Source organism: Bos javanicus, unplaced genomic scaffold (genome assembly GCF_032452875.1).
Source record: "Bos javanicus breed banteng unplaced genomic scaffold, ARS-OSU_banteng_1.0 tig00001692_1, whole genome shotgun sequence".
Classification (NCBI taxonomy): Eukaryota; Metazoa; Chordata; class Mammalia; order Artiodactyla; family Bovidae; genus Bos; species Bos javanicus.
This window is the reverse complement of record NW_026893637.1, coordinates 266,726-286,140: the sequence shown is the minus strand read 5'-3', so window position 1 is coordinate 286,140 and position 19,415 is coordinate 266,726. Positions and strand designations below refer to the sequence as shown.

At 41.0% G+C, this 19,415-nt stretch overlaps 1 protein-coding gene, 1 long non-coding RNA gene and 1 pseudogene across 3 annotated transcripts in view; 1 reads left to right on the top strand and 2 right to left on the bottom strand.

Annotated features, from left to right (window-relative positions):
• LOC133243975 (uncharacterized) overlaps positions 1 to 6,880 on the bottom strand; it is a 136,226-nt gene extending 129,346 nt beyond the window's left edge. Inside the window, exons 1-4 of one of the 2 annotated variants that reach the window (XR_009735235.1) lie at positions 6,380 to 6,880; positions 5,522 to 5,615; positions 4,433 to 4,545; positions 2,768 to 2,891 (exon numbers count right to left, since the gene is read on the bottom strand). This is a non-coding gene — a long non-coding RNA (uncharacterized LOC133243975). Of the gene's footprint in view, positions 1 to 2,767; positions 2,892 to 4,432; positions 4,546 to 5,521; positions 5,616 to 6,379 lie in introns of those variants that run through there. The other variant, XR_009735236.1, reaches the window with a different exon arrangement.
• The window catches only part of LOC133243974 (liprin-alpha-1-like), a 333,694-nt gene that overhangs the window by 283,000 nt on the left and 31,279 nt on the right, over positions 1 to 19,415 (bottom strand). The gene's annotated exons all lie outside the window — the stretch shown is intronic.
• LOC133243979 (5S ribosomal RNA) lies at positions 17,981 to 18,099 on the top strand (annotated as a pseudogene).

Here is a 19,415-nt window from a genome sequence, read left to right as displayed (position 1 = left end):
GGTAGGTGAGATCTGAATGGATGCAGAGAAAGAAATGAAAACCCAAAGGGCTTCATGACATTGTAAACTGAATCCTGATGGCCCTTAAAGAGGCTGCTGGTGACAGCTTCTAGGCAAGAGAAGAAAACTGAAACACAAGGAAAAGGAGACTCTTGTTATGAACCAGCTGAAAGTAACATCAATGAGAGGGATAAGCTATCAAAAAAAAAGGGGGGGGAGGGGACTAATAAATATAAAGGAACCAGTATTAATTATATTTGGGTTCAATATCTGTTATCTCCTTTACAGCATCTCCACATGTCCAGTGGTCACATGATGCTAAAAGAGAGAAACTGCTTCTGGGCTAAGATCAAATCTAGGGTGCGGCCAGGAAAATATGGTCTAAAGGTGAAGCCTGTAGACTGTAAAACCCTTCATTAAGACCCTGGGAAGACTTAAGGTGGTCCCTCAAATTCCTTTAAAGATCTTACAGGCATAAGAATTTTAAAGGCATCATCCTCCAAAGCTTCACAAGAAGCCCAAGGTGCAGGGCTTCTCTCAAAAAAGATTTGTGAGGGTAGCCTCTCCAATGACGTGAACCCCAATCCAGTTCAAAGGACACTAAAAGCTTTAAAGAGAACCTTGGGAGCAAAAAAAAAAAAAAAGTGCTTGGCCTAACAGAGACCAAGACATATAAATGAGAATAGGCCTTTGGGATTTTCTTAGAAGTTCAATAAAGAGGAAGCTGGCTTAAGAAACATGACCCAGCTACAGACAGAGGTCATTTCTTATGAAAAGGACAGCACACTGAGCTCAGAGGGTAGAGCAAATGAGAAGCACTCCTATGGGTAGGACCAAGTCCTCATCAAAGGGCTGGCAGGACCAAACTGGACCTCAGAGCTGCTATGGACTACGGTGCCTCCCGTTTCCCATTTCTGAACACAGAATGGTGGGGGTGTGGGTGGCAGATAACTTGTCCCTTTAGTTATCAAGTCACACTCTAGAAATCACACCAAGAACCCTCATTTGCTTGTGCCACCTGTACCTGATGAAGACAGTAAGACCCATACTTGAGCCTGGGCCTGACACTGTTAACAACTGAGACTTGTGAGGGAACGGGTAGGGCAAAGGGTATTTTTAATTGGGAGGAATATAAAAAATTGTGGCCAGTGAGTAACTGTGCTAGTTTTTAAATGTACCCATTTGTTTTAAAAACTTTATTCTGTAAAAAATGGTAGAATATAGGCCAAGTATAAGTGACTTGCTCCTATTGAACAGAAGATGATGAAAATGATGCTGTGTGAACTGCAAAGCGAGGTTAGACAAGGCAGCAGAGCTTCTGCCTGGCTCTCAACCTGGGAACCAGGCTCCATGTTGTGAGTAGGGCCAGGCTGCAAACAGAGCCTAGGTGTTCAGGGTAGGTGTTTCACTTGTCTGCCTTCACCAAAGTCCAGCCAACCACAGACACCAACTATCAGACATGGGCATGAACACACCTTCACCCGATTCCAGCCCCCAGCCCTCGAGCTGCCCCACCTGAAGCCAAGGGGATGAGAAGACAGCCGTCCTGGCCACCTTTTCCTAAGTGTAGATTTTGAACGAAACCAATGTTATTTATTGAAGCCACTAAACTTAAAGCTGATTAGGAAAAACCAGAAAAATGGATTTTTGAAAAAGAGAAAATAAAGAAACATAACTTAAATGCAGGTAGAAACTGGTCTCCTACAAACTGGAATATAATAAAAGGTGAGATTTTTAATGACAATGTTGATGAGAAGAAGCATATAACTAGAAGGAAGACTTAAGAACTATTCAGGAAGAAGTTTTTTCAGGGTTCCCTTCAATTACAATTTCTTACACATAGGCAGGTGTGACTCCTTACAATTTCTGCTCAAGTTTGAAAGCAATGAAGACTAGTAAGCAATGAGACGTATGATTTGTACTATAAGAAATAACTAGAAATAGTTTCATTACCAAAATCAGACTTTTGACCTCATCTCAATTTACTAAAATTCTAAAAGAGATGGGTAGCTTTGAGTAGTTACTAATCTAGAACTCAATCTTCATTGTCTCTCCTCAGAGAGAGAAATAAAACACCACGAGATGCCACTTCATACTTGCTAGGATGGCTATACTCACAGAGACAGGTAATGGCTAGTGTTGACAGGAATGTATAGAAATGGGAACGTTTTACATACTTTGAATAAAAATATAAAATGATGCAGCCATGCTGGAAAACAGTATGGCAGGTCCTCAAAAGGTTAAACATAGTTGCTGTGTAATACAGCAATTCTATTCATAACTGTACTCCCAAAAGAAATGAAAAAATGTGTTCACACCACAGTCAGGGAGTGGAGTCATGGTTCCCTCAGGCTGGGAAGATCAGGAAGGGAAAACTGGCACCCTTCTTTGGAGGGTGATGAAAATGTTCTAACGTGGTAATGCCTGTATAACTCTTTAAACACAATAAAGTTACTGAACTGTACAGTTTAAATGAATGAACTGCATTAGATTTCAACAAACCTGTCACCAAAAACAATGGATGCTTTGGGGTCATTAGTGCTGTGCTGCTGAGCTTCAGATCACCAGCCAGGGTTCAAGACAGAGAGAGTCAAGAGTGTGCCCTTTTTATCTCAAAATGATATAGGGAAAGCTGTCTTTTTACTGGTGTCCAACCTAAAAAATTAATAGACAAATCTGTGTTTCACTGCTGAAAGCATGGAATGATTTATATTTCCCCAAATTAAGTGATTAGGGGGTTCTAAACCTGATTAAAAATTACCTTCTGTTTTAGCATATTAATTTGAATATCCATTTCAGTTTGACTGGTTTTTAAATCTCCATGGAAACTAAGCTCTCCATTTTCATATTCATTTAACTTCCTTCTTGTCATTTTTAAGAGTTTCTTAAATCTGTAGAAATGTATAGAATGAGTAAATTCTTTAAGAGCAGATATTTAATAATTAAACAGATATATGTTCTATCAGATAAAACAAACAAATCTATAAATTATAATCCTTTCTCATTGTTTAAATTTAATATTCTTTGAAAGCATAATAACTAAATTCTAATCTTAGATAAATATTATGAAGAAAAATTTTATCACATTTAAATATACTGTGTGTGATATATGTAATATATGAGTTCTTATAAATGTTAATGTCAATTTTTAGCATGCTAGTGTGAAATATTAATTTATTATTAAATATTAATTATAAACCAGAGATCAGTATTTAAGCTAAAGATGAAGAGATATATGAATGTTTTTTGAAGAGACATAAGACACATTTGTTCCTACTGACCACAGCCTCTACAAAAAGAAAAGAAAGTAGATATAAAAAACCAACAAGATTCTCACTCAAAATTGAAAAAAAAAAGAAAAATCTTTGGAGCCTGAGTTAAGCGGGAAATAACCCAGGCTGAGAGTTTTAGAAGAAAGGAAATCAGAAGAGAGAGAGTGTGTTCCAGTCTCTTCAAGCTGTTTTAAGAGATGTAGAAATCTTGCCCAGCTCATTGTTAACAAAATGCAAAGCAATGCAGAGAAAATTAAAAGAGAAAAATATTAATGAGAATCAGAGAAGAACCCTGTGTATAATCATCCCTTAGCATCCACAGAGGACTGGTTCAAAAATCCCCCAACACTCCGTGGATACAAAACCAACGGATGCTCATGTCTCCCTAAGCACATCTCCCCTATACTTTCAGTCATCCCTAGATCACTTAGATTATCTAAAACAATGTAAATGCTTTGTAAATAGTTATAAATACAGTGTAAACACTATGGAAATAGTTGCCAGTTTGAGACCAATCCAAGTTTTGCTTTTTGGAACTTTGTCAAATTTTTTTTCCCTGAATACTTTTGATCTTGGGTTGGCTGAATCTGTAGATGATGAGAGTTAACCATACTCAGCAAAAAAACAGAAGCAGATTTTTATCTTACTGATCAAAACATGGTCATTAATTTTGTTATTCTTTAAGTTACACATAGATTTTTGTATGTACATTTTATAACTAAAATTTTGGGGCAAAAAGAAAATATAAGCCAAATCAAGATACTTTTTAATGTTGTTCGACAATAACACAGGTAGGTTTTTAGATAATAAACTACTTGAATGATGAAGGGAAGGAACACTATTAAAAGAAGGCAGGATTACCAAAAAGAACAAAGATACTTTGCAGAAGTAAAAATTCAGCATAGATGATGAGGAAGAGAGTGACATTACTATATGCAGAGGCACGGTTGTTACTGTTTCAGAAATCATTACAGATAAGTATAACACTGCTGCACTCAAAAACATTTCAGATTGTGCTGACTTTCCACAGTAAACTTTGAAATGGGATAATGTGTTTAATTATGAAAATACACATAAAAAATGAATTTGTGTCTAAGGTTTTAAATAAAATAAAATTATACTTTTATTCATAGTTGCGATTATCAGAAATAAAATCTTACCCAGTAATCTCTTTTTCTAACTCACTGTTTTTCTTCTTTTCTTGGTCCAAGCTATTTTCCAGAGATTGTTTTAATTCAATGCATTTCTTTAATTGTTCCTTTTCATCTTCAGACTTAGAAAAAAACCATTTAATAAAATTATTTTTAAACATCTAGAGAGACTTATTCTTTCTTAAAAATATTATTTCTCATGAGTTCACAAGTTAATATGAATTTATAGCAAACACAGGTTTTAAACCTGATTGATGCCAATAACAGATTTCAAAATTGATAACTTTTCTTAAAACAACTTAAAAGGATTTTTCATTTCATCATTTTTTCTGGAGTTTAAATCGCCAACATTTATTTGTTAAAAATAGACACTTTTACACATAAAATACTAAATGTTAATGAAAGTTTTTTTTTTAAGACTGCCTATTTACATTTTACTTTCTAGAGATAATCTAAAATAATTTTCATCAATGGTTCAAGATATTCCAGGTTTTGTTAAGTCACACCTTACTGAAATAATCTTTGAAAAATTCGCATGCAACCCCCATCTCTTAAAAAAAAAAAAAATCCAACAAATGAAAAATACAGTCATTCAGAAAAATGGTTCTATGCAGACATAGTGTTCATTCTTAATGAAGAGAACAAACTACAATAGTTAAAATGATTCATTGTCAAAAATCTCACAGAAAGATCTGGATTACAAAAGAAACTCAAAATTCTCAATCAAATCATTACTCAAATTACTAGACTCAAATAGATGTTTGTGTACCAATGTTCAAAGCAGCATTATTAACAATAATCATAAGGTGGAATTTCATTGACAGATGAATGAACAAACAAAATGTGGTCTATATAAAATATTGCTTTTGGACTGTCACAATTTTTTAAATTAAAATCTTACTATAAAAATCATTAATTTTATGCATTCAGTCGACTTCTTCTATAGAGGAATCACAGAACTAGTAGCAAGCAGTATCAATAAAAATACAATAAGCTAATCAATGAGACTTTTCATATTGTCCAAAATATTCTTATATTTTACTAGTAAAAAAATTAAAATCCTTTCTCAGTATGACAGGAATTAAGAGGTTGACTTACCAATCTTGTACTTAACAGGTTTTTCTGAAGCTGTTCAATTTTGCCCACTTGCTTTTTGACTGTAGTTTGTAACTCGGCATTTTCAATTTCAAGCCTAAAATGCAGATTTTAAAATAATTATTCTCACACATAGGGTTTTTTTTAAGATTTTTTTTTTTTTTTGGACCTAGACCATTTTTAAAGTCTTTATCGAATTGACTGCAATATTGCTTCTGTTTTATGTTTTTTTTTTTTTGGCTGTGAGGCACGTGGGGTCCTAGCTCCCCAATCAGGGATCAAACACACACCCTCTGCCTTGGAAGGCATAGTTTAACCCCTGGACTGTAACGGCATTCCTTCACACATAGATTTTTTAAATATCACACTGTTTTTGAACAAACATCTGCAGGTTCATTTACATAGGTTCTTAGAATTTTGAAAAGTAGATGATTTGGCAACTGTACTGTTTCTATTTGTGACTAATCGCCTTCCCTGGTGGCTCAGATGGTAAAGAATCTGCTGACAATGCAGGAGACCCAGGTTCGATCCCTGAGTCAGGAAGATCCCCTGGAGAATGGAATGGCAACCCACTCCAGGATTATTGCATGGAGAATTCCATGGACAAAGGAGCCTGGAAGGCTAGAGTCCATGGGGTTGCGAAGAGTCAGACATGACTGAGCGATTAAAACTTTCACTTTTCACTTGTGGATAATATGCAAAATATGGAAATAATGGGGGAAAATTATGCATCTCAAAACAGCTCAAAGCTGAAATGTTACACAGCTTCACGATAATGTGTTTATTATCGCTATTGATCTGTTCTCATATTATACTGTTTATCTGCTTTATACTTATTTTCTATGCTGCTTTAAATCATACTTTTGGACGTGATCCTGTGTTTTCTCAGCACATCTCACAGCCTCTGTAAGTTGATCCTGTGCTTCTTGCAACCAAAAAAAAAGAAAAAGAAAAAACAACTGTTTTAACTACTAATAACCTAGTAAATCTGCCATCATTGGTTTTTGTCTCTTTTGTCTGCTTATTGTTAACAGCTGCTTTCCTGCCATACAGCAGAGATGAGTTGTTACAACAGACACCTTACAGACCACAAAGTGAAAATATTTCCTGTCTGCCCTCTGCAGGTTACTGACCTCTCCACTGCACTCAAACACAACATCATCCATGCTTTAAATCAGATTTTCTCAAATAAACACACAAATTTATAAACTACTCAAATGAGGAAAGACAGAAAACTACCTTATGGTAAACAAAAAAAATTTTTTTTTATCCAGGCTCCACATTGGCCATCACTTTAAACATCCACATATGTAAATGACCACAGATCTTCCAGTGGTTATGAGCGCTAACACTGCTGTTGGTGAAAACAGGATGCTTCAGGAACTAGTGCGAGAGGTAGTAACTACACAGGAGCCAGAATGCGTGGGCCTGTGTCACAGTTCCATCAGTTCTGAGCTGTGTGTCCTGGAGCAAATCACTTAACCTTTCTGTATCTCAGTTTATCATAAAATGGAGATAATGGTAGCATCAATCTCAGTGGGATGTTTGGGCTACAGTCCAACAGCACGGCATTTCTGAGGGGAGGAAACAGTCCCAGGGAAGCTGAGGCACTCGCCGAAGTCCCCAGAGCTTTCGACGGCACAGCCAGAACTGTGGCTGAGGACTCCCAGTGGCCAGGCCTCTTGATCCTGGCCTGTCTCACCAGGTACATGTGTGGAAAACTAGAATCAAAAATATGCCTGAGGGCTTCCCTGGTGGCTCCGTGGTAAAGAATCCACCTGCCAGTGCTGGACACGCAGGTGTGATCCCTGCTATGGGAAGATCCCATATGCTATGGAGCCCGTGCGCCACAACTGCCGAGCCTATGCTCTAGATCCTGGAAGACACAATGCCGAGCTCACATACTGCAACCACTGAAGCCCTTGAGCCTGTGCCCCACAAGAGGAGACACTAGAGTGAGAAGCCCCCACACCACTAGTTATGGCCCATGCTCACCCAAACTAGGGAAAAGCCCACACACAAAGACCCAACACAGCCAAAAATAAATACAATTGTTTTCCTTAAAAATGCATATCTGACAAATAATCTGTACTCAAGTTGTCCAAGAACACTAGAGCAAACAAGCCCATTCATAATTGGTAAAGATTGAAATAGACACCTGGTCACGGAGGGTATACTGATAGTAAACTATCCTACAGAAACATACGCAAGATACTGGTGGGATGCATGCACAGACCCCTTTGGAAGACAGTCTGACAGTTTTTTTCAGTAACCACATGGGACAAGCACTGAATTCTATACATGACAAGTGGTGGAAGCCAGGTGTCTTACCATTGGAATGGGAAGTTATGGAGAAACGAAAGGAAAGGTTCCAAGATCCATGGAGACATCATCACAAATTACCTTTAACTGAATATGTTCAAAGGCAAGCTGGAATACATGTATATATTTCCGAGTATTGTCAGCTGAGCATCTTTAGCTCCTACATGTATGTTTTACATAATATTCTCTAATGAAAGGGAACAGGGAATGTTCCTGGTGGTCCGGTGGTAAAGGATCTGCCTACCAATGCAGGGAACACGTGTTCACTCCCTGGTGCTAGAAGATTCCACATGGTCAGGGGCATCTAAGCCCCCATACAACTACTGAAGTACTTGCATGCTCCAGAGCCCAAGTTCTGCAACCAGAGAAACTGCTGCAATGAGAAGCCAGGGCACGGCCACTAGAGGGCAGCCTCTGCTCACTACAGCTAGACACCTAGCACCAAAGACCCAGCATAGTCAAAAATAATTCAATGTTATCAGTCTTATGGACTCTGTGGGAGAGGGAGAGGGTAGGGAGATTTGGGAGAATGACATTGAAACATGTATAATATCATGTATGAAACGAGTCGCCAGTCCAGGTTCGATGCACGATACTGGATGCTTGGGGCTGGTGCACTGGGATGACCCAGAGGGAGGGTATGGGGAGGGAGGAGGGAGAAGGGAGAAGGGTGGAGAGCACGGGTATACCTGTGGCGGATTCATTTTGATGTTTGGCAAAACTAATACAATATTGTAAAGTTTAAAAATAAAATAAAATTTAAAAAAGAAAAAAAAAATAAAAGGACAGAAGTTCTTTGAATAAATGACTGAGATTAGGGGTGTGAGGTAGTAAATATATGAGCCAGGATAATCTTAAAGTATGAGAAAGTAAAGAAAGTAAAGACAACCATCAAGCTGTCTAAACTGATAAAAATGAATGATTACACAGTTTTATCTGTATATACTAGCAAATAATAATCTGAAAAGGAATTTAAAAAAACAATTCCCTTTCAGTAATGTCAACATTAATAAAATACTTTGCCATGGATGTAACAAGGATGACAAGACTGGCACACATGAAATTATACACAATTGCTGAAAAATATCCTGAATACATGTACAGATATCCCATAGGGATGGAAAGACTTAAGATGGAAATACCATGGAATGCATCTTCAATCTGAAATGAAGATTCACTATGACTTGATCACTCAGAGCTTTTGTGTCATAAAGTTTTATTAAAGTATGAAAGAGATAGAGAAAGCTGCTGACATAGACTTCAGAGCAGGGCAGTAAGAGTACCCCCTGCTGGTCTTTAGCCAAATGTTATACAGCCACTAGCAGTCTGCTAAGGAAAGAAAGGCAATGTCTCAGAGAATGGCACCAGGCCCCTCACCCACAACATGCATTGAGATAACATTGGCAGCAGGTGAGTCATCCTGGGCCATAAAATGATTGACATGAATCTTGAAGAAAGGCAGATTTCCAGGCAAATATATCATTTCATTAACATAGATTAGGAGAACAAGGTATGAGTAAGACATACTGGTTTGTCAAGTCTGTTCTGAGCCTTTAGGGGGAACCAACCTGAAGACAGAGTCTAGCAGAAATACATAGTATATTAACATAGCTTAAGAAAAACATTTCCTTATGGAAAAAAATGCATTGCTTAGCTCAAGATTTGAGAAAAGTTAAGTTCAGGTGGAGCCAGGAATTGTCACGGCAACACAGAATTTTCAGAGAAACCTCCTTTTAAATTTGTATGGAGAAGGGGAAAAAATGTAACACTAGTTTGTTTCCTCCGGCTGCTTAAGAGAGAGAGAAAAAAACATCTGACACTTTCAGCCTATTCCCTCTGTCTGGAGACCCCTGGCTTTCCTGCCTGTTACCCTCTCGGGGCCTTTAGGAAGCAATGCAGAATCTGATCCTAACATACACGTGGAATGACAAGGGACTCCAAAGAGCCAGAACTATCACGTGAGTCTGCAGTACTAAGATCCTCTGATATGCTGTGCTAAGTCTCTTCAGTCACATCTGACTGTCAGAGCCCGCCAGGCTCCTCTGTCCATGGGAATTTTCCAGGCAAGAATACTGGAGTGGGTTTCAGTGACCTCCTCCAGGGGATCTTCCCAACCCAGGGATCGGATTCCTGCATTGGCAGGGAGGGTCTTTACCACTAGCACCATCTGGGGCAAAAGTGCCTAAACGGAGATCAGGGAAACCCAGTTAGGAGAAGGGACTCAGAAGAAAGGAAGTGAGGGAAGGAGACTCTTAGTCACACTCAGAGAAGCCCAGCAGGTAGTTCTGCCAGTGGAAGAGGGGAGGAAGCAGGCTGGAGCTGTGTAGAAGATGAAGGAGGGAACTAAAGCAGGGGCCCCCAACCTCGAGGATCTAATGCCTGATGATCTGAGGTGGAGCTGATGAAATAATACTAGAAATAAGTGTTCGGTCACTCAGATGTGTCCAGCCCTTTGTAGCCCACCAGGCTCCTCAGTCCATTGAATTTTTCAGGCAAGAATACTGGAGTGGGCTGTCATTTCCTTCTCTGGGAGATCTTCCCGACCCAGGGACTGAACCCGGGTCTCCCGCATTGAGGCCAGACTCTTTACCAATGGAGCCACCAGGGGAAAAAAAAAATAGAAATAGAGTGCACAATAAATGGACTGCACTTGAAACATCTCAAAACCTTCCCCCACCTCTGTCTGTCAAAAAATTGTCTTCCAAAAAAAAACTCCCGAGGTCAAGGAAAGAACTTTAAGTGTACTCGACTGTCCCAGATTGCTGGCTTAGGGAGATGCTGAACCAGGGGTGTCCCAAGAGGAAGAATCTCCCTTGCATGGGGTCCTCAACAGACCTCCGATAGCCTTGGTGATGATGGGAAAGATTTGTTTCATTTTTTAAAAATATCCTTGTGGGATAAACTTAAAACTTAGCAATTCTCTTAGAGTCTTCCTAATAAAACGTTTCCTTTCTTTACTGATCTGTGAAGTACCAACTGTGACAATCACTGTTCTAATATACCTCATAGTGTTGCTGACACTATGGATATAATTATGTGAAATTGAACTTACTCAATAAAAATGATGAAGCATCTGCCTGTGCCCAGCACTTTCCAAGGGTTGGGGAGTACAATGAAAATACTCCATAAGATGCACAGCTGGTAGGCACATTCTTTAAAAAAGCCTTTTACATTTCCACCAATCAGATCAGATCAGATCAGTCGCTCAGTCGTGTCCAACTCTTTGCCATCCCATGAATCACAGCACGCCAGGCCTCCCTGTCCATCACCAACTCCCGGAGTTCACTGAGACCCATGTCCATGGAGTCAGTGATGCCATCCAGCCATCTCATCCTCTGCCGTCCCCTTCTCCTCCTGCCCTCAATCCCTCCCAGCATCAGAGTCTTTTCCAATGAGTCAACTCTTCGCATGAGGTCGCCAAGTACTGGAGTTTCAGCTTTAGCATCACTGCTTCCAAAGAAATCCCAGGGCTGATCTCCTTCAGAATGGACTGGTTGGATCTCCTTGCAGTCCAAGGGACTCTCAAGAGTCTTCTCCAACACCACAGTTCAAAAGCATCAATTCTTTGGCACTCAGCCTTCTTCGCAGTCCAACTCTCACATCCATACATGACCACAGGAAAAACCATGGCCTTGACTGGACGAACCTTTGTTGGTAAAGTAATGTCTCTGCTTTTGAATATGCTGTCTAGGTTGGTCATAACTTTCCTTTCAAGGAGTAAGCGTCTTTTCATTTCATGGATGCAGTCACCATCTGTAGTGATTTTGGAGCCCCCAAAAATAAAGTCTGACACTGTTTCCACTGTTTCCCCATCTATTTCCCATGAAGTGATGGGACCAGATGCCATGATCTTCGTTTTCTGAATGTTGAGCTTTAGGCAAACTTTTTCACTCTCGACTTTCACTTTCATCAAGAGGCTTTCTAGTTCCTCTTCACTTTCTGCCATAAGGGTGGTGTCATCTTCATATCTGAGGTTATTGATATTTCTCCCAGCAATCTTGATTCCAGCTTGTGTTTCTTCCAGTCCAGCGTTTCTCATGGTGTACTCTGCGTATAAGTTAAATGATCAGGGTGATAATATACAGCCTTGACGTACTCCTTTTCCTATTTGGAACCAGTCTGTTGTTTCATGTCCAGTTCTAACTGTTTCTTCCTGACCTGCATACAGATTTCTCAAGAGGAGATCAGGTGGTCTGGTATTCCCATCTCTTTCAGAATTTTCCACAGTTTATTGTGATCCACACAGTCAAAGGCTTTGGCATAGTCAATAAAGCAGAAATAGATGTTTTTCTGGAACTCTCTTGCTTTTTCCATGATCCAGCAGATGTTGGCAATTTGATCTCTGGTTCCTCTTCCTGCCAATTAATGACCATGCTGTGTGGGAAGCTCATTAAAAACCCAGGAGCCAGGCTTCCTGGAAGGATATCCCATTCTCCCTTGGACAGTCCTCCACCCTCTCTGGCTCTCAGTTTCCTCATCTGCAAAATTATGGACAACTGACTATAATTCATCCCTGGAACCCAAGCCTATTGAGGCGGAGGAGAAATATTACTCCAAGGCCTGGATGAGAGACCAGATTGAAAGAAAAATATGTCATTTCTGGTTTTCAGTCAGACAGACAGATACAGTGAAGGAAGGAGCCCCTGGCCCTGTGGGATTTGCCTAGGGTACACATCAGGAGATGGCTCTGAGCTGGATTTCCAACAACATCCATGCAAAGGACAAGCCTGCAGAGCTCTGTGCCCATCAGCCACAGGAAGAGACTGCCTCCTGACAGCCAGCAGCATTTACAAGTGACCTCCTAAGGCCTTCGCCAAACTACAGGGGCACCTCTGGGTTTTATGTTTCCCTCACTTTTCTGACTCTTTTCTTAAAAAAAAAAAAAAAAAAAGCACATTTCTTCATAGAATGCCACAGTAGAAGGAAAGTAGGCCTTCAAATTTTAGACCTCAATTTGCAAAAAACTTGGAGCTTGGTTTTTTGTTCCTGTTTTTAATTAAAGAACCACATAATTTAAAAATTTTACACGTTCTAATTATTCAGTTCCAAAACACCAAACTTATTACACGGGGCCCCCATGCAAAGGCCCCCTCTCAGCAGTATAGCCACAGATTCCACAATGAAAGGGCAGCAATGTGCCCTCCTCCCTTCTTTTCTGCCTGGGTGGCCACCAGGTGTTTAAATTCATGCACCCTACTAAGTTTCTAGGGTGCAATTCATGGACCCTTCCCTTTTCCATCCCAACAGGTGGTCAAGGGCCTGCTGGGCTGCAAAGTAGCTGAAGCAGGGCTGGGCCAGCTGGCCAGAGTAAGGGTTATGAAGTCCCCACAGGTGAAATCACCAGGCAGGATATATCCCTTGGACTTCCAGCAGGCACTAGGCTGCTTGGGAAAACCGCGCAGGTCTGAGCTTTATGCGAAGGGGTAAAGCGGTAAAGGCCTTGACCCCAAAGGTGAGGCCTTTCCGTAACAGCCAGGTTAGGGGGCTCCAAGACTGTGCCAACAGAAAGGGTGGAAAACGTGGTTCCCTCCTCCACCGAATCCCAGTTTCCTTATCTGTGGTTCGCTCCCCTCCTCTCCGCTCTCTGGATGCCAATGGATGTGGACCCAGGAGCACAGGAAATGGGCATTCCCAGCCGCAATGGCGACCCCCGAGAGCACAATTGGGACACCCCCCCCCCGACGCGCTCCTGGTGCACCATCCGCCCCACCCCCCACCATGCGCTCCGGTTCGCCCCGCCCCCACCCCCACTTTCAGGAGAGTCCCGCAGGCCTCGCTACTGCCTCCAGGTGAAACACATGGACAAGCAAATCCACCCCACAGAGACAATCCAAGCTTTTGATCAGCTGATCTGTCTATAGTTCAGGGATAAAACTATGACTACAGAAAGGAAAGATGACCTGACCTAGGATGGCCATGATATTCTATAGAATCAGACAAAATTGGTTACAAGGAAACTTCCTTTTTTTCTTGGAAATTGTAAAGCTGGTTCTTTTGCATATGCAATTAAAAACAATTAGCTTGTTACAAAGGCCTGCCTAGGGCAACGCTTGAAGTTAACCCTTGCACAGAATTCAACAACTTCCCTGGTGGCTCAGACGGTAAAGCGTCTGCCTACAATGTGGGAGACCTGGGTCCAATCCCTGGGTCGGGAAGATCTCCTGGAGAAGGGAATGGCAACCCACTCCAGTATTCTTGCCTCCACCCACCTCTCCCCTGCCCGCCCATCCCCGGATAAAAGTGGCTCAAAGATATATTTTAAATCTCGGGAGGAAAACTAGAAAATCCCTTGTCTGTCTGTCTGGATTTATGTATGTCTCAGTGTGGGTCTTCTGTTTTTTGATAATATTGCTCAAGTTCTGAGTTCTTATTTAAATGGTCTCAAGAAAAGGAAACCCTTACAAATTAAACATTTGGAAATACAATAAAACATTGACCTAAATGAATTTCAGATTCATGTGAACTGGGAAATAGTCAATATTAAATATCTAGTATTTTTTTTCCGCTACTCTACTATAGACATGTCTAAGACATTAACATTAAGCACAACATTTTCATAGTGCCTAGGTTTTTTATAAGTTAAAAATTGCTATATTGTTACATCTGTCACAAGCTTGTCAACAAGAAAGTACCTCTAAACAACAACAAAAAAACTTAAAAAATGTAAATGTGATATGAGCTTTTAGATAAACTATTAACAATAATTATACTCTAAAATATCTGTCTCTAATAGTCTCAATTGAAGGCAGAGGAGAAAGTGATGATAGAGGATAAGATGGTTGGATGGCATCACTGACTCGATGGACATGAGTTTGAGCAAGCCCCTGGAGTTGGTGATGGACAGGGAAGCCTGGCGTCCTGCAGTCCACAGGGTCACAAAGAGTCAGACACGACTGAGCAACTGAACTGAACTGAACTTACAATAGTTTCTCCAGATTTTGGTTACCTGAGTTTCTATCACTGTGCTAAATTAAGTGATGACAGTGTATTGAATAGCTAGGTCATTTCCAAATAAATTAAGGTTCTGAAACATTCACTACTTGAAAGGACCTCCCTCTTACACAGAAACAAAAGAGATTTTTGACTATCCATGAATAGTGTCTGGTGCCATCCTGACATGTTCAGTGTAAGAAAGCATTTTTTTTTTTTTTTGGAATTATCACTGATACATACGTTCACGAATCTATAGAATGCCAATATAAAAGTCAGTTCGTGGTTGCTTAAGGGAAATGTATGACTTGTTATTAAAGAAGGTATGAGGAATGAAATCACATTTTATGAAGGAAGACGAAGTAGTTCTGTCTTACAGGTGGCAGTTTCAGGATGGGAGAAGCAAAGGAATGGGTACAGAACGGGATAAGGAGGTTTTATGGAAAGTGGACACCCAGAAAAGAGTTTTGTGCCTAATACAAGTTTTCTTGAGATGTTGAACTGCCTTTGCTAATGGATTTTAAGTTTCTTTACCTCTTAAGTGAGCTGTTCTAGGTTTACCTTTGAAATCTTTTGTTGACTTTGGTTAAGTGGAGAAGTATTGTTTCACAGTGACTTATGTGATCCTACCTGACTGTTATAAACCCTTTTGATATGTATGAACAAGCCTGCCTAAATAATTGGCTTCTAGCTAACTTTGGGATGCTTCAGAGGGCCCCTGAGACCTCCCGAAGAGAGATATTAATCAACCTGAGTTCATTTGGCATGTTAAACTACATGGGAAGTGCTGTCAGAAAGAGTAATGAATCTTCCCAAGTTATATTATATGGTGGATGTTTCTGTAAGGTATAGTTTGGACCGAGTCAGAAAAGAAGGAGAGAAAGATGGCATTTGTAGTTGGGCAGGGGGTGATAAGTCCCAGATAGATACAACTGTCCTGGAGCCTCAGGGCAGGACCTAAAGTTCGGTTTTGTTTTCTCCAAAGTTAGATGATTCAGCAAGGGCCTTTGAGACTGTTGTTTTCTTTTCTAGGCCAAAGACTCCTTCAGTTACTAATATGGGTATCCTAGAAATTATGTGACATCCATGAAAATCTGATACATCCGGGTAAAATGCTGTCAGTTATAATTCTAGTTATCATATTCAAGTGTTTCAAGTCACAGCAGTGACCAGACTACTTTGTCAATTTCTATCTAATCAGGTTTTAAACATGCTTTCTATGGTTTCACACCGATGCCTTTGCAAAAATACTGCTACTTCAAAATACATGTGGACAAGAATTTTCTAAGCTTACCCATAAACAATTTTGTTTGTTTGTTACCTGGTAAGCTGGTACCAGACTGGAATTTAGTCTCCTGTCTAGGTTAAGAGAACAAAATTTCCTTAGAATGCACCTTTCAATCACAGATGATGAATTTCTTTAACTTTCAGTGATTTATATTTGTTTCTATCAGCTGTTTTTTTTACTTCGATAAAGAAAATAAGCATTATTTAAGATTATGGTACACATAGGACAGACCAAGCTTTCCCCACTCCTGCAAATTCCCTTAAGCCCTCATATTCTTCTTATGGGACCAAGGTCTCACTTACCTCCAGAAGGACAATCCAAGCTTTTTATCAGCTGATCAGCCCCTGATATCAGAGTCAATTTGAGCACAAGTTGGTCTATAATTTAGGCATGAAACTATGACTACATAAAGGAAAGATGACTTTTTGATGCAGGATGGCCGTGATATGCCTTGGACTTCAGAGAAAATTGGTTAAAATGAACCTTATTTCCCTTGGAAACTGCAAAGCCAGTTCTTTTAGCATATGCAATTGAAAACATCTAGGTTGTTAGGTCAGGTTTCATTCCAGTCCTAAAGAAAGGCAATGACAAAGCATGTTCAAACTGCCGCACAATTGGACTCATCTCACATGCTAGTAAAGTAATGCTCAAAATTCTCCAAGCCAGGCTTCAGCAATACGTCAACAGTGAACTTCCAAATGTTCAAGATGGATTTAGAAGAGGCAGAGGAACCAGAGATCAAATTGCCAACATCTGCTGGATCATCGAAAAAGCAAGAAGGTTCCAGAAAAACATCTATTTCTCCTTTATTGACTATGCCAAAGTCTTTGACTGTGTGGCTCACAATAAACTGTGGAAAATTCTGAAAGAGATGGGAATACCAGACCATCTGACCTGCCTCTTGAGAAGCTATATGCAGGTCAGGAAACAATAGTTAGAACTGGACATGGAACAACAGACTGGTTCCAAATAGGAAAAGGAGTACGTCAAGGCTGTATATTGTTACCCTGCTTATTTAACTTCTATGCAGAGTACATCATGAGAAACGCTGGGGTGGAAGAAGCACAAGCTGGAATCAAGATTGCCGGGAGAAATATCAATAACCTCAGATATGCAGATGACACCACCCTTATGGCAGAAAGTGAAGACCAAGTAGAAAGCCTCTTGATGAAAGTGAAAGAGGAGAACGAAAAAGTTGGCTTAAAGTTCACCATTCAGAAAACGAAGATCATGGCATCTGGTTCCATCGCTTCATGGGAAATAGATGGGGAAACAGTGTCAGACTTTATTTTGGGGGGCTCCCAAATCACTGCAGATGGTGATTGCAGCCATGAAATTAAAAGATGCTTACTCCTTGGAAGGAAAGTTATGACCAACATAGACAGCATATTCAAAACCAGAGACATTACTCTGCCAACAAAGGTCCATCTAGTCAAAGCTATGGTTTTTCTAGTGGTCACGTATGGATATGAAAGTTGGACTGTGAAGAAAGCTGAGCGCTGAAGAACTGATGCTTTTGAACTGTGGTGTTGGAGAAGACTCTTGAGAGTCTCTTGGACTGCAAGGAGATCCAACCAGTCTACTCTAAAGGAGATCAGTCCTGGGTTTTCACTGAAAGACTGATACTAAAGCTGAAACTCCAGTACTTTGGCCACCTCACGCGAAGAGTTGACTCATTGGAAAAGACTCTGATGCTGGGAGGGATTGGGGGCAGGAAGAGAAGGGGACGATAGAGGATGAGATGGCTGGATGGCATCACTGACTCCGGACTGCTGGAGTCCAGTCGCGGGTCTTGTGGCTCAAGTACAGTGTGCGCCCCTGTGGAGAGGTGCAGCAGGCCAGCCGGCCGGCCCGACCAGCAGGTCAGAGCGGAAGGGAGGTGCAGCACAGGGTTCTTAGGGCTCCCAGCAGCAGCCACCTCCGTCTAGGGCCACACCACTCTGAACGTGCCCGATCTCCTATGATCTCAAAAGCTAAGCAGGGTCGGGCCTGGTTAGTACTTGGATGGGAGACCGCCTGGGAATACCAGGTGCTGTAGCCTTTTTGCCTCCCCTCTCCTTTAGCCCCTGCCCCCCCGTCCCAGATCTTGAACCTCCGCAGCCCCAACCCTCCCAGGGTGGGTGGTCAGGGCACCAACTCCCACTGCAGACCTGGGTTGCCTCCGTGAATCCCTCAAGCCCCTCCGCATTCGGCTTCCAAGAAACCAGACGACCGTCCCTCGGGTCTCCATCTGGGGCTCACTTGGCATGCCTCAGGCGATCCCGGGGGCCGCACCAGCTCCAGCCCCAGCCCCACCCCCAGCCTCACAGGCGATCGTGCGTGCTCGTGCGTGCCTGTGCACACACAGATATATGTGCACAGATGGTGCATGTATCTTGTTGAATTATAGTTTTGGTGTATATATGCCTGGGAGTGGGGCTGCTGAATAATATGGTACTTCTAGTTTTAGTTTCTTGAGGAACCTCCATACTCTTCCATAGTGGCTGTACCAACTCAGATTCTAACTAACAGTGGAGGAGAGTTCCCTTTTCTCCACATCCTCTCCAGCATTTGTTATCTACAGACTTTGCAATGAGGACCACTCTGACTAATGTGAAGTGGTACCTCATTGTAGTTTGGAGTTGAGTTTCTCCAATCATTAGTGATGTTGAGCAAGATGACCTTTTTAAAATGCAGATCCGATTCTATCACCTCTCTGCTAAAACTGTTCTTGTATTTTCCCATCATATTTAATATATGACCAAATCCCTTCATTGCTTGGTCCCCACTTTCTTCTCTGTCTTTTCACTGGAATGCCCTCTGCACTCTTTTGGTTACATCCCATAGGGCATTTTTCATTTCTTGAATGGACTAAGGTTCCCTTGTCACATAGCCTTCCAAGATGCTATTTTACCTGCCTGAAATTCTTCCTGCACCTCAACCCTGGTTTACGTTGGTTCAACCTATGGATCTCAACTCAATTATGACTCTGAAAAGCCTTCTCTGACACCCAGTTTTGGGTGAGGGAAGAGGCCCCTATAGAAGCTCTCAGAGTATCCACCTGTTATTTATCATTAGATTAGTCTCAGTGAAAGCAGGAACTGTGTGTCTTCTTCTCTCAGCATTCTATTTCCAGAAACATATTACATGCCTACTAGCTCATAGTAGGTGCTCAATATTTATTCCGTGTGTGAAAGACAGAAAAGTTCTGTGAAGCCTCAACTTTTCCCTTGGCTCAGCACTTTTGATCTTTTTGTATCTTTGTTGATTCAGGTCTTTTCTTTCTTCTGTTGATGTGCACACTATATTCAAGGCACAATCTAAGGCATGAAGACATATCAATAAATATAGGTTCTTGCTTTCCAGGAACTCGTACAT